This window comes from Fundulus heteroclitus, unplaced genomic scaffold (genome assembly GCF_011125445.2).
Source record: "Fundulus heteroclitus isolate FHET01 unplaced genomic scaffold, MU-UCD_Fhet_4.1 scaffold_138, whole genome shotgun sequence".
In the NCBI taxonomy this organism is placed as follows: domain Eukaryota; kingdom Metazoa; phylum Chordata; class Actinopteri; order Cyprinodontiformes; family Fundulidae; genus Fundulus; species Fundulus heteroclitus.
In genome coordinates, this window is record NW_023396550.1 from 18,327 (window position 1) to 29,542 (window position 11,216).

Genomic DNA, 11,216 nt, shown 5'->3' on the forward strand with positions numbered 1-11,216 from the left:
AGTATTTGTTCACCCAGAGCAACTCTTTCCTTTTCCATGTACTTTTTGATGTAGAAAAGCTGATGGCTGGAATATTTGGAAAAGCTTTCCTCACTTCCCTTGTGATCTAAAAAAAGGCAGAATATTCATTTTGTATTATTTGTAATATTCAATAGTTTGTTTCTGTTGTAGTTCCATATTTCTGCCAGCAGGGAGCGTATTCACAACTACAAGCTCTACGCGCTTCTTCTTTTGTCTTTTTTCTCTTTGCGCTGATGCCGTTACTGCAGTTTAGAGAGAGTTAGAACAGGAGGCGTCAATATAACTAGTTACTAAGTAAATACTGATTAAAACTGTGTTATATCTTGAGTTATTGATCCTAGGAGATTATCTGCACCTGCCAGGAGGGTTTTTGGTTGCGGGACATCACCGTGTTGTTGTGTTTTGTCGAGTGAAAACTGCGGTGAGTAATGATGATTAGCGCTTAGCATAGCATGCTAACTACTGCTGATTCTGGCTGATTGCTCACTGATTTCATGGAGAAAGTATCTTTGTTATATTGTTATGCTTGGAGACGATGTTTGAAACCAGCTGGAGACAGATGAAGGTATATGAGTGAATTGAGGATGTAAAAAATTGCGTTTTGTGTAAATTATCTGTGTTAATTGAGCTATTGCTGCATGTGATTTGTACTATTACTATATGCCAACTAATGCTATATAGTTAAGCGAGCTGGTTTTATGAGCTAAAACAATCAACAGTGTGCTTTTGAGTTATTGAGAGACAGTTATTTAATGAATGATTAACAAACATGATTGAAATGTGATTTAAAATAATTCATATAAACCATTTTGTGTGTGTGGGCTGTTTAAAAATTAATGTTATAGCTTTATGTGATACTTTGTCAATTTGAATGGTTCACGTTCATTGATTTAAGATTAAAAAGAGGATAAATACTGAACAGTTGATTTGGGTAAATGTATAAAAAGATAAAGAGATTAATGTAAAAGCTGCTGCTCTATGCAGGTTGTTTTTTTGTATGAGTCGGTTTTGATCACTGATCTCTATTATACACTGGAGTGCTAATAGCCGCTGTTAGAACGAGTCGCTGTGAAGCCACCAGCCGCCATATTGGTACTCCCTATTTTCCTCCAGTAACTAGGGAATATGTGCGCTACAGCATCGAATAACGAGGATTTTCTCATGCTCAGGGGGATTAAAAATTTTAAAATGTCAAATGCCAAATACTTTAATGTTATGTTCTAAAACTAGCAGGTACTGAGAAAGTCATCAATAAATGTCACTACACTGAAAAATAAAATGTTACTGTGTGTAGTTTAGTGCTAAGAATCACATTTCTTAATGGAACAAATTTAGTTTTAATAAAAGCTACATTAATAAATGTGTTTGTGGGGATTATCTGTATTTATGGGGCTGCAGGTTCTGGTCCTGCTGGGCTCCAAGTCTGAGCTTCTGCTGCAGCCACAGCATCTTCTCCATCCGCATCCTGAGAGTGGAGGACGGCGAGCCGCCACCAGTCCACGCCGTCAGCGCGTGAGTAGCCGGCGCCACCTCAGCGTCTCTGAGTGTCTGCTGTGCTAACGGTGTTAACGTCCCGCAGGTTGTGTCTGTGCCACCTGGCAGGCTCTGAGCGCAGCTCCAGGACCCAGAACAAAGGAGAGGACCTGAAGGAGGCTGGAAACATCAACGCCTCGCTGCTCATTCTGGGCAAATGCATCAAGGCTCTGCAGCACAACCAGCACACCAGGTAGGACCTTCATGGTTCTGGGAACCAGTTCTGGTCCTGGAGCGTCCTGAGTGACCCGCTGTCTGCTGCCTCCAGGCTCCTGCAGCACGTCCCATTAAGGGAGAGCAAGCTGACCCACTACCTGCAGGGCTTCTTCTGCAGCAGCAGCAAGGCCTGCATGGTGGTCAACGTCAGCCAGTGTGCCTCCATGTACCACGAGACCCTCAACGTCCTCAAGTTGTTGAGCCTTAAGTTCTGATATCCAGTTAGAACATCAGTTCACTCCCAAACATTTAGCACTGCTGTCTTTGTAAAATGAACTGAGCAGCAATCTAATCACAACGGGGAAGCAGCCATTATGTTTTTGACTCAGACGATTCATCAGCCTACCTTCCCTAAGATCACCGCTGCATGACTGAAGAACTTCCCCTGGAGCCGCAGCACCAGAGCGCTCTGAGGTCTCGGTAGAGCCGCTTGATGTAGTCAGGATCCAGCAGAGTGAACGCTGGACTTGCTTTGGCTTGAACGGACATCAGCCTCCATGAATACCAGGTCATCCATGTTGCTGTTCATTAACACCGTGCTAACTTTTCCACTGTGGAGGCTCGCCTTGGTACATTCACATAGCAGAGCCGTCCGCACCAAGTGACGACCCAAGATGGTTTAAAATGTCCTGGTAAGTTCTAAGAGGACACTTCTTCATGTCATCCTCTCAGTCATGAATAGTTTAAGGCTGCGGCGCTGACCTGCCACTTCCATCGCTCTGCAATTATTGGAAATGTTGCTGCAACAGTTTATCATTTCAGTCAAGCTGATGTTATTTGGCCGAGGGAAGCGCTGAAACGGAAGTGGAGAACAAAAAACACAGAAGTTGGACCCAGAGTTACTTCCTTGTTCAAAAATAAGGTGGATAGAACAGAGAGAAATCTGAAAGGTAGTTTATTGGCTTTGTTTCAGGTGGAGGTTGTGATCTCCAGGCTCCTCCCCGTCGTTCCTCCTGCTTCCTGCAGCAGGAAGACGCTGCAGAGCAGCAGCAGCTCCCTGAGCGGCTGGGAAGCCAGTCTGGAAGACCTTCAGGTGGGAAGGAGTCGCCTTTAGCCGTGTAGCTGCTGACGTCTCAGTCATCCCTGATATCTAAAACATCCGTCCAGCAGGTGGAAGACCAAGACTCCAGTCTGATGGAGGACAGCATGGAGGAGACGGCTGACAAGGTGAAGAAGTCGTCATTAATAAGAGGCTTCACCAGGTCAGTGGTTTTAGCTGCTCCACATTTCTCCTGACATGAATCCACCTGCTGGGTTTCCTGCTGGAGGCGGCACCACGTTTACCTTCATTCTGACGTCAGAACCGCAGCTTCGTCCCTCCTCCTCTTCATCAGCTGCTGCTGCAGATTTCTGCAGGAAACCAAGCAGCTTGTGGTCGGGTCTGCATGTCCAGGTCCCAGCCTCTGATATCGCATTTACTTAGTTATAGTGATAATAATGATAATAAAAATTAGAACAAATCGTATTTAAACTCCATCCCAGTTTTCTCTGGCGATGGATTAAAGCTCCAAATGCAGCTTTGATGTTTGATTCTGTTGCTGCTCGGTTGGAGAAAACAGGAAGAACGATCGTTTTAGTTTAAAATCAAGTTTGACTGTCAAATTAATTTCTTGTTTAAAGGAAGCGGTCCTATAAAAGCCCGTCTCTAGTTCCTAGGCTGGGCTTTTCCTGCTGGACCCGATGGATGGAAAGAGATTATGGACCCGACCTTGAACCTTGACCTTTGGCCTCAGACTTCCCTGACCTGATGAGACCGTCAGAGAGCAGTTCTGATTGGCTGTCAGTGAAGCTCTGTAAACATATTGACTTGATCTACTTTAGTCCTCTTTCTATTAAATACTGACGTATATCTATCTGCAGCCAGTTGAGTTTCATCTTTTTCTGCCGGATTTGATCCACCAGACAAACTGTTTCTGTCTCCTGATTTATGGACTGATAGAAAGAAGCTATTTAGTGCCTGACATCACAGCATTGTGAAATGACACAATGTGTTTCTTAGGTAAAACTTTTGCTTATTAACTAGAAGCTTCTAGTAACTCTGGTTGACATTGACAAATGTCACAATGCTGCTGGATTTGTCAGAATTCACCTGTAAAAAATACCAGTTAGAATGCAACAATTGTCATTTCTGACTTAAAAGGACAAAAATACCCATGAACAACATCTACTAAATTACATAAATAATTACACTTGTATAATAAATGTTCACATATATATATATATATATATATATATATATATATATATATATTGAAACTAAACATATTTGAAATAATGACATCAACAGATATTGAAAAAAATCAAATCCATACTTGAGTCTTTCTCTATTGTCTTGCTAATAGATGCATATTTCTTTCTATGTCGACCATGCAGACGAATCACCATGGAATAGTTTCAACAGTGAACTTTACCCACCATCACCTGTGGGTGGAGCTAATGAGGTTCTTAAATTTATCTTTAGAACGCTGTCCACACCTAGTTTCTTTCACCAACCAGTACCTCAATAACTTCTTTGGATCAATGGTCAGTGAATTACAGAGCCGGTCCAGCTTTGTCCACCGGTCCAGAAAACCACCTTCAGAGTCCCTCAGCAGCTTTTCTCCCACAGTCTGACCTGATGGGTCCCAAACGGTCCTCCAGATCCAGAACCATGTTAGCGATCCTGATGACTAACAGGACGAGGCGCTGCTGGACGTCCACCTGCTGGAGGATCTCTGCAGCAGAGCGCAGGCCGTCGTCCTGAGGCGTCGTGATCAGGAACAGAGGATGAATGCAGGAGAGGCGAGCGGAACCACAGGATGAGGAAGAATAGATGTGAGGAAGATGAGGGAGAGGAAGGGTGGCGGTGAAAGTGGGCCTCATCCATGTGGGAGCTCAGGAAGTCTTTGAGAACGGCGGTGAAGCAGGAAGTGCTGATGTGTGGTGTGAATGATGGAGAGGCGGCCATGATGCAGTTTTAGCATCACTTCCCTCACATCTGGGCCCTTTGTGCCGTCTGAGCTGCTCTGCCTTCCTCTTCACCATCTGCATCCATTACTAACCTCCTCCAGACTAAACGCTGAGGTCCATGAACCACCCAGACGGGTCAGCAGGGTCTCACTCGTCCAGGCGGGTCCGCTTTCAGACGTTTAAAGGTTTTAGTTCAGGTTTCATGTCGTCTCTCTGGGTTTTAAAGTCCGTTACAGGATGCTGAGTTACAGAAGCGCCTAATTCCCACAAATGGAATAAACTAATTGATCTTTTTTTTTTGATGATGGCGTCGTCAGCATCAAGACAAAACAAGATGACCCATCATATGAAAATGTGAACAAAGCACAGAGGAACCATTTCTGTAAACTCGTAAAGTGGGACCCAAAGGGTTCCCGTGTTGGAACCGGGTAGTGCTGGAACTTTTAATACAGATCAACATGAATTCGTCATAGAGCTTTAACACACAAGATCAAAGGTTTAGCTTTCATCTACAATTTAGGATTCATCTAATTAGGTAAGGCCTGTTTTAGGTCCTATGCGCACATTATTTTAAAATTACATTAGACTATGGTAAGCTAAACCCTGTTCATTAACCAAGGTCGAATCCGTCTACTCTGACCCACCCTGAATACCCTCCTACTCCTTTCTCCACTCACCCCTACGATGGACAATAATCCACCACTCCAAATTTACAACACCAGGAGCAAAGGCAGGAGAGGTTCAGTGCGGGCAGGGGAACCTCCAGAAAACGCTACCCCTAGGGGGCAGTAAAAACTGGAAAGCCCCCCCCCCAGGGAGATCTGCTCTCGGCCAATCTGAGCCTGAAAACCCTGTATTGAATCTAAGTGTTATCATTACCAGCTAATATTAAAGGATCTTTAGAGCCAATCCGATCCTGGTTCTTCCTATATCAAATCAAAAGGTGCATAAACCATAGATCCTTGTGTGTCTAAAGCAAACAGTTTCCATTTTTTACCCCATAAAACCATATTGATCAACATGATGTAACATTAAAGTGTAGATCTCATAACACAAAAAATCAAACATGTGAGTCAGTGGAACAGAGCAGTTAAACAAACAGCAACACAATATATGAGAAGAGTCCTAAACGTCAAGAACGCAAAGTTAAGAAAGCCTTCAGGCCATTCAGGCACAAGGCAGAAATTAATCTAATCGCGCTTAGTGTCTCTTCAGGCAACTCCTCCCGTTGAAGAATAAGGAATCAGAGTTCTCTGGCTTCTTCATCCCCAGTCCTCTTCTGGTTCCTCCACGCAGGCTGGACGATTGAGCTGGATGGTAATAAGTGTTCAGTTCTGGATGGGCACTGAGCATTTTATTTTGCATTTCTCTCTAATAAAACACTTTGTGAAGATGGTCTGCAGACACGAGTCCTTGTTCCCACTAGAGAACAGAAACAAGGTGTAATTAGTGTTCTTATCAAAACCCCTTTCATGTGTCATTTATTAAAACATCCTCCAAGCACTTTCACATTCAAGATATTTCTGTGCACAATTATTTAGCTTTCAGAATTCTGCAATTTAATTATTAATTAAAATAGTAATCTTTAAATTCAAATGTATATGCAGTAAATTCATAATAATTCTTAACAGAATGCTTTCAATGTGTGTCTTAACTGTTGTTGTCTGACAGTTGAAGTTCTCTGCAACATAATTTCATCAACATATTCGTTTCATGTCATTTCCCATTTATTTTGAAAACCCAACTGAGAAAAAGAAAGCCTTTCCATGTGAAAGCCTTTTCCCTCTCTCCCTTTTTTTTTTTTTTTTTTTTTAAAGTGAGGTGCTGTTCTGCACCGAAAAGACAAAATATTTACACCATGCTGTTACTGTTCAAGGACGCCATGGTTCTACAAACAAAGCAATGAGAGAGAACAGGAGCTTTTGAAAAATGAGACTAAATCTCTATGTTAGCACAATCCTATCATATTGACCAGGTTTCTTTGCAAAGAAAAGAAGCAGAAAGATAGAGCTGTTAATAGCAGAAAGCAACAAACATTTTTAAGACACCACCTTTCCCCGCTGGAAGATCTGGCATAACTTGGTTAAAACTAAGTATAATTTAGTGTCCAAATCTGATTATAACTCCTTTAATCTGAAAGCAATAACTCAGAGAAAAACAAGAGTGTTAATAGCATGCAGTTAAAACCCTGGTCCCCTTAGTGTCCCTTTAACGTGATGTTTTTCCCTTTTTTTCTCTGATCCTGGGAAGGTTTCTATTCTTCCCCTTTCCTTTGAAACTCTGTTCAAAACACCTCCAAAAGAAAGAAAACAAAAAAAGAAAGAAATTAACCAAACAAAATTAAAACAAAATTGTTTTCCAAGGAGCACAATTATGTCTTTTCCAATATGACATAGGTTTTTGACTTATTACAAACCTTTTTGATATCCTTCTGGTCCTTTGACCATGTGTACTTGCTGTTAGTAATAATTTTATTCATATATACCTTTTCAATCTAAATTGGTCAAGTGTGAAACTTTAAAGCAATGATTGTTCCATTTTAGTTTTTGAGCTTCTAGTGTTTCTCTATAAATGATAAGAGTTTTCCCGTAATTTAGCACATTAAGAAGACTACACAAAACAAACCAAGATTAAAATTAAAATTTAACCCCTACAGAAGCTGGCTTTATTTTATTTTTTTCCTCTGACATAGTTTTCGTGCCCCAGGCCAGAACACACAGACCCAGCCTCGCCATAAACATTCAGATGTTTACATCATGGTCAGATTTGTTTATCATATCTATTGTCCTTCTCAGGTTATACTGTCCCTCTGAGGTTCGCCTCAGCGCAGCATAACTAATAAAATCAGATGATTTTTTTTACTGATGACGCGTGTAACGTGGCCTTCTGATATTTTGACGCTTTTCAAAATTTCTCATTAATTGCATTCAAATTCCAAGTAAAAAATAAATAAAATAAATGAATAGAAAACCCTTAGAAAAGCAATTCATATTTAGTTCCATACAGGTTTGTTCAAAGCACCGTTTTTTCTCATCTATTTAAATCAAAAATCTTGTATATCTAAACTTCTTTCAACTGGACTGGTTTGTGATGAATCATTATTATTACAAGCAATGAGATCTCAGTAATTTTAAATTACTTTAGGGCTAAAAAACAATTATAGGATCTCAGCCTAAATTTGTAAAACAGTAAACTTAACAAGCTTATGTAACGCTTATGTCCAATTTCTAACAAAGCTGAAATATTTCTGTTCAAGCCATGTTAATCTCTCCGTGTATCAATTTAATTTGGTCCTGATATTTAATGTTAAAAAAAACAAACTTTGTTATTTAAATCTCCCTTTTGACTGTACGTCTATTGTTAACACAGTCCATGCTTAAAATGTCATTTGAATTACGGAGCTGCAGTTCTCCCAAAACAAATGAACATTCTGAAACCATGAACATTACTTTTACCCCCGAATTAATTCACACAGACGAACATTTAGTTACATAGATACATACATACGTACGATTACATACAAACGATGACATTCAGACAGACAAACACGTGCAGGCCTGCTTTTTCACCATCTTAAATAGTTCTATGTTTTTCATAATTTTTTAAACGTCAACGCCGAAAGATGTTTTCAACGCGTTAAGTTCCCGCTTAGTTTAAAAGGTGGAGAGCGTGCGCTGGTTACGACCCCCCGATGCTTCGTCCACACGCGGTTTTACGCTTCAGTCCCGCAAGGATACAACTCTGTGTCTCGCAGACACTTGGACGCTTACCCATTTTTGAAAGTTATACGTCGCTATTAGCAGTTCAGAACAGTTTTATCCACAACGGAAGTGCCTAATCGGTCCCCAGGTAAACGCTTCCCCGGTGCAACGCCTTTTTAGTTTCGTTTCCGTTTCCTTGTTTTTATCGCTTTTCTTTTTTCTCTTAATTTTATTTTTATTATTTAGTAGCAGTACTGCAATAAAATAAAAATAATAGTAATAATAATAACCCCTATGTGAGAAATCTGCATGTTTAATCAAATCATTTCAAATCATTTATGCATGTCATGCGTCTGGGCCCCTACGTTTTTCAGCATGAAATCGAACGTCTCACCCTGGGGCTAGGCTTGACCCTGAAAAACCTCTGCCTTTCCCCCATTACACTGACTCTTCTGCTTCCAGACTTTTTATTTTATTTTATTTATTTTATCCTTTTTTTGTGTTTTTATTATTATTTTTTACGTCCTTAGCACGATCGACCAACTAAATGAAAGGCCTCACATCCGATGGTCGGCTTTTTGGTATAATGGTCGGGGTCCCCACTTATCAAAGCTGCAAACGTCTTCGCAACAGTCAAGGACTTAAGCATCCCTGCCGCTTTCATCCACAACAGAAGTTGACAGCCTCTTGCACAAACCCAAGACAAGAGGACTTTAATGGACCAGCTGCAAACTGCTCAGCCGGTCACCTGTTCTCCAGGTGAAAATCACTCTGCCCCTCCTTCCCCCTTGTGGGAAAGTCCGTATTTCAGCTGAAAACGTATTCTAATTAAATTTTGAATTTTAGTTTAATGTTTAAACCTTAGTCACCGTTCGGTCTTGCGAACCCTGTTTTATTTGCCTTAAGGATTAAATATAATTCATTATTTCTACCGGCTTTTACTTTTACTACCTTTTAGGTTTACAGTTTTAAATTTTAAAATTTCTTGAGGTATACTTTAAAATGGGGTTTAAAATTTAAAAGCTTGCAAGCATTTTTGACCAATTGCGTTTGTTTTTAAAAGAGCTGGAAAATAATCCCCTTACCGTCTCATGAAAGAAAGGTTCGGATCTTCGCGCCGACGCCCAGAGACGCTCCGAGACCAGGAGCTCCTCCACATCCCTTGAAAATCCATTCGGGGTACCAGAGGCCGGATAACCTCTCCGGGCCGGCCAAAGCAGCTCCTGTCCCCGGACTCCCTCGCTCGTCGGTCGGAGATCCTGTTCGTGACGCCAAATTGTTGTGGGAGTTTTGGGTGGAATATTAAACAATAGTAACTGAGTTCCCATCTTTACTAAATGACGAGACGGTGGTATAACGTTCCAGCACTTTTATTGAGAAACAGAGCAGATTCACATAGATGGAAAGTAATCGCACCCCACGGTTCCGCTGCAGTCTCTGTCTGCCCTGTCTCTGCCTGTGTCACTTTTCGGGCTTCCCCTAATACTGCACCGTGGCCTTCCCATGAGACAAAACAAAGACAGTCTATCGTAAACAATCAGTATCCCTCAGCAGCTGCAGCATTTGGCCTTGCAATCAGAAAACAGTGGATCTTATACACAGACATCAGGTCTCCAGGCCTCCTCTGTCCGAGTGGTGTGAGGCCATAGTGACTTCAGAATAATAATTCTTATAACAGTCAGACGGGCCTGCAGAACATCAGCAACATGTCAGAGTTCCTGCCTCTCCACCGGTTCCCTGCATGAAACAGAGACTCCTCCATCCATCCAGACTGCTCAGCTCTGCAGGGAACCGGACCCAGAGGGTGCGATCTGGACCGGGTCAGAACACGGCGTGTTTGTCTGATGGAGCCATCACAGCTAAATGCTTTATTGATCAAACACCAGCGAGGCTCCTAATGAGGCTTCAGGAGACGATGTGTGATTGGGTTATTGATGCCGTGTCAGCTGGTACCAAATGTTCTGATCCGCTCCAACAGGCCCGTAGGAGCTGCTTTAGTTCATCAAAGGGTTGAGAATCCGCTGCTGGCGGCTCGCTGCTACAGGAAACACTGAGATGCATAAAAAGGGTCTGAATGCAGCGTTTAGCAGCGAGCAGGACCGGCCCGGTTCGGTCCAGATACACACCGTGGATGGAGGCCCAGACGATTCGGACCTGGACCTGCAGCAGATGGTGGCAGTCAGGACGGTGACTGAAGGTTTTAAATCATTTACTGCAGACGTGATGAATGTTTTCCACGTAAAACGTTCAGGACTGAGGTTCCTTCAGGAGAACCGTTGGTCCGGACCGTCTAATGGTCCAGAAGTCAGAACCCGGTTTTTCTCCTGATAAACTATTATTGTCATGATTTTCATTCAGACTGCAGGTAATTCCTCAGAAAAAGCCTCATCACCAGCTTTAATCTGACTGCAGTTTCCTGTCAGCGGTCATCAGCACTAAATGGACTTCTCCCCAGGACCCGTCAGGTTCTGATGGGTCCGAGCTGCAGGTGGATGAATTCAGCCAAACTGGATCTGCTTCAGCATTTAGAGCAGGGGGGTCCAAAGGGTTGCCCGGGGGCCATTTCTGGCCCCTGGACTTATTTTGTGTGGCCCATAACTGAAACAATTATTTGAGGCAGCAGCACATCTGAATGATGAAGACTTTTTATTCTTAATTAGGACAAAATTGTCATAGATAAGTTAACATTTGAGAATGTTGGACAGAACACAATGACCCCAGCTTCCATTTTTAAAGGACTGAAAGAGGAAGAAGTTTCCAAGGAATCATTTAGAAGAGTTTCACAAAGAAACAGAT

The 11,216-nt window shown here is 42.1% G+C and overlaps 2 long non-coding RNA genes across 3 annotated transcripts; both read left to right on the forward strand.

Annotated features, from left to right (window-relative positions):
- The first annotated feature begins 387 nt into the window (after positions 1–387).
- On the forward strand, positions 388–2,872 carry LOC118558631. Of its 2 annotated transcripts, XR_004928399.1 has the most exons (5): positions 388–442; positions 1,420–1,533; positions 1,601–1,747; positions 1,823–2,402; positions 2,684–2,872. It is a non-coding gene; the product is annotated as an uncharacterized LOC118558631 (long non-coding RNA). The 2 variants fall into 2 exon arrangements; XR_004928400.1 differs by lacking the exon at positions 1,823–2,402 and having other exon boundaries at positions 2,684–2,861.
- Positions 2,873–2,883: 11 nt separating this feature from the next.
- LOC118558633 lies at positions 2,884–3,763 on the forward strand. Its single transcript, XR_004928402.1, has 3 exons — positions 2,884–2,972; positions 3,072–3,163; positions 3,420–3,763. It is a non-coding gene; the product is annotated as an uncharacterized LOC118558633 (long non-coding RNA).
- The last annotated feature ends 7,453 nt before the right edge of the window (positions 3,764–11,216 follow it).